The following is a 3,858-nucleotide window of genomic DNA, read 5'->3' as shown; positions in this document are numbered from 1 at the left end:
GAAGGAATGAAGGAAGGGAGAGAGGGAGGGAGGGAGGGAAGAAGGAAGGAAGGAAAGGAAGTTTGAAGCTGGAACTGAGCACTTGTGCTTCATTACACTATTCTTTCTATTTCTGATTTTTTAAAAATTCTATTAATTTTTTAAAACGAAAGTTACTATTTATAACAAGGTGCAAATGACTGAGCCAAGCGCAAGTGTTACTTCTCCCAGAAAGGCAAGCTCCCGATCCCAACTCCAGGCAGGCCTCTGGAGGATAGCATGGGTTTGTCCCACCCTCCAACTTTGACCCATCCTGCTGGGGAGGGAGACAAGCACGATGTGGCCAGTCTCGAAGGATCCCGTCTTTCTCCAGGCCGCTTGCCTATCACCAGACTAGTGTCTGAGCACTTCGGCTTCCCGTGGCAGTTCCGCCCTTCCTGTACCAGTTGACCGTCAGGACAGAGATGTGGAGGACGAAGAGGCCGCGCAAGCCACCAAGGGTGGACCGATGGGGCCGAGTCTGGTGTTTTACCGAGTGTTTGGAGACGGTGGGTGGGGGAGGTGGAGGTGGATGTAGACGATCGCATCCACCTCCACCTCCCCCACCCCAGGAAGAAGGAACGAACACACACACACACTCACTCTCCCTCCCACCCCTCCCGCCTGAGGTGCGGTACCCTGGTCCCTTCTGGAAGGGTTCGGGCTGCGGGCCCGGGAGGACAGCGCCCTGGAGGGTGGCGGCCCGAGAGGTGACTTGTACGTGGCCCCGGCAGTCCGGCCTGCGCCGCCACGGCCCCTCCCCCTCCTGTCCCTCCTCTTCGCCTCTCCACCCCCGCCTCCACCCTCCTCCCGGTTCCGGGTTCCCGGCCGCCTGGACTTCAGGAGCGGCCCGCGGCGCAGCGGCCGCGTAGCCTTTGTTTCGGGGCGGACGCGCGGCGGGGCCCAGTATAGGCGTGAGTGACTGCGGCAGGCGGCGGGGAGGCGGCCGGCGGGGGTGGGCTCCGGACGCTGCCGCAGGGGGATGCTGGGCCCTGGGTCATCCGCGCGACCCCGGGTGCTTGGGGGGAGGTGAGGCAGTGCTCACTTGGGGACGTGGACAGCATGCAGGTGCCATCGCCAAGAGGGCCACCGCCGCGTGGTCGCGCGGGGCGCGCAGGTCGGTGCTGGCTATAGGGGCGCCGCAGCCGTGCGGACGTGTGGCGTGGGTGCAAATCCTGTCGGCTGTGTTTCTCCGGGCAGAGGCACGCGGGACCGAAGAGGCAGAGAGGACGGATAGGCAGTGATGGAGAAACGAGCGAGGAGCCGGCCAGCGCCACCATCAGCACCATCACCAACCATTACCAACCATCACTATCATCATCACCATAACTAACCGTCACCCATTCCGCCCCCCACAACCTCCTCGCTCCTCTCATTTCCCTGTGTCATGACAACTTTATCAGATTATTGCCTTTTCACGGGTAATACTTTGAAAAAGCGACAGTCTCTCACATCTGCTATGAGACATTCTATCATCTTGCAGCTGCCGGTAACCTCCGTTTTCCTGTTAGGAAAAAGGGGCACCGTGGGGTTCTTCGTTCCTCATGGGCTGAGATGGCTTGAGTGCTTTCAGTTTTGCTAATCCTGCTACTGGAAGGATTTTATATTAAAAAGTTTTTTTCTTTCACTTGGTAATGATGACAATGACGATGATGATGACGATACACTAATGTCTTTACTAAATTAGGTAATCAGGAATTTTACAATTTTCTCTCTTTTTATTTTTAAGTGTCAAGATACCAGTAGCAAATAGGATCATAAGGAACATAAAACTGACTAAAATAATACCAAGAATAGAAGCAAAACAGGTACTTCTGTAGAAGAATCACCAGAAGACTGGAGGCAGTGACTCTGGAGTTTATAAAGTGCCATTTTAGTGGTTAGATTGGATTCATATAGTGTCCCTTGGGTGTTTGTCACCCGGTCTGAAGCATAGGGACCTTCTTATGAAAAGTGATGTACAGAAAACAAGCTCACTGGTTAGAACATGAACCTTGAACTTCTGTGCTTTATGTTCTTACCTAAGGGAGACAATTAGACAATTCCACATTTCTTGACTTGCTTGGACAATTTTGTTTTCCAAATAGAATATCAAGACTTCTTTAATAGGGTAATGAAGGAGTCCCCTAAATCAGTGGTCCCCAACCTTTTTTGGGCCACAGACTGATTTAATGTCTGAAAATATTTTCACGGACCAGCCTTTACGGTGGGACAGATAAATGTATCATGTGACTGAGACAAGCATCAAGAGTGAGTCTTGGATGTAACAGAGGGAATCTGGTCATTAAAAAAAATAAAACATTGTTCAGGCTTAAATATAAATAAAACGGAAATAATGTAAGTTATTTATTCTTTCTCTGCGGACTGGTACCAAATAGCCCATGGACCGGTAGTGGTCCGCGGCCCGGGGATTGAGGACCACTGCCCTAAATGGTATAGTTCATTCACCCTTGGTGCTATTCCTGCAATTCGAGAAAAAAAGTAATACAGTGTGTCCGTAAAGTCATGGTGCACTTTTGACCAGTCACAGGAAAGCAACAAAAGACGACAGAAATGTGAAATCTGCACCAAATAAAAGGAAAACTCTCCCAGTTTCATACCTATTCAGTGCAGTTCGATGTGGGCTCATGCACAGATTTTTTAGGGCTCCTTAGGTAGCTATCCCGTATAGCCTCTACAGACTCATCACTAACTGATGGCCTACCAGAACGGGGTTTCTCCACCAAACTGCCGGTTTCCTTCAACTGCACATCCCACCCAGTAATGTTATTCCTGTGTGGTGGCACTTCATTATAAACGTGCCGATATTCACGTTGCACTTTGGTCACGGATTCGAATTTAGCAAGCTACAGAACACACTGAACTTTCCTCTGTACCGTCCACATCTTGACTGGCATGGCCATGGGCTGCTCCACTGTATACGCGGTGTTACATCATCATCTGCGCATGCGCACATGCTGCTTAGTGTCTTAACTTTGATGCTTTTAGTTGTTACTGAATTATATTGTTATAACCCACATGAATTGTTCTAGCCCATATGAATATTTATATCCTTACATGAGTTATATTATAATTCAAAAATAGAGTTAATTTCTTTTTATTGAATAATGATTACATACATAAAATTTAGTTCTTCGGTGTATGGCTTTATGAATTTTTCCTCTGCATTCCCCCATGTAATCAACACCAGAACAGGGCACAATATTTTCACTGTCCCAGAGTGTTCCCTCTGCCACTTCCCAGACACACCACTACCCTGGCTGATGTCAACACAGAAACATAATTTCTTTTAAAATAGTTTTTAAATAATTTCTATTAAATTTGCCCAAAGTGCAGCAAAACATGTGATGTACTCAACTGCCTAACGTCAGCACTCACAGCTTCACCATGCCTCACCACCGAGTGGATGCCAGATCTCTTTTGAAATTTTCAAATCAGCTGTGACTTGCCTTAAACATATCTTCTGCTGCCTTTTCTGAGGTTGATGGTTCTTTCTTCTTCAAGTCGCTGTAAATAATACATGCCTTTTCATATACAGTATGTGTCTCCTTTTTCATCCACACTCAGAAGAGCATGGATGGTTTGAGGAACAAAATTAAGCTGGAGATAATTGGAGTTCATGGCTGGTGGAGAAGAATGTGAAAAAAGCTGGAGAGTTAGTAGGGTCTCTATCAGACTGAGTTTATGTCAAGAACTAGCGCTTGCTTTTAGGACTAGGAGAATGGCCAGGCTTCAGTGGTGGGTGTGGCAGGATGACATCTGATTTCTCAGCTGACTGTTGTGTGGTGGGGAGATTATATGAGGGACTAGACAGGAGGCTGCCATGGGCATTCAGGTGAG

General features: G+C 48.4%; 1 long non-coding RNA gene across 1 annotated transcript; it reads left to right on the top strand.

Moving 5' to 3' along the window:
* Positions 1-752: 752 nt before the first annotated feature.
* LOC136328885 (uncharacterized) lies at positions 753-2,223 on the top strand. The gene is made up of 3 exons (XR_010730105.1): positions 753-932; positions 1,219-1,439; positions 1,748-2,223. It is a non-coding gene; the product is annotated as an uncharacterized lncRNA (long non-coding RNA).
* Positions 2,224-3,858: the final 1,635 nt, after the last annotated feature.

The sequence above is a fragment of the Saccopteryx bilineata genome, chromosome 3 (assembly GCF_036850765.1).
Source record: "Saccopteryx bilineata isolate mSacBil1 chromosome 3, mSacBil1_pri_phased_curated, whole genome shotgun sequence".
Classification (NCBI taxonomy): Eukaryota; Metazoa; Chordata; class Mammalia; order Chiroptera; family Emballonuridae; genus Saccopteryx; species Saccopteryx bilineata.
Note: the sequence above shows the minus strand (reverse complement) of the source record. Positions and strands in the feature narration are given on the sequence as shown.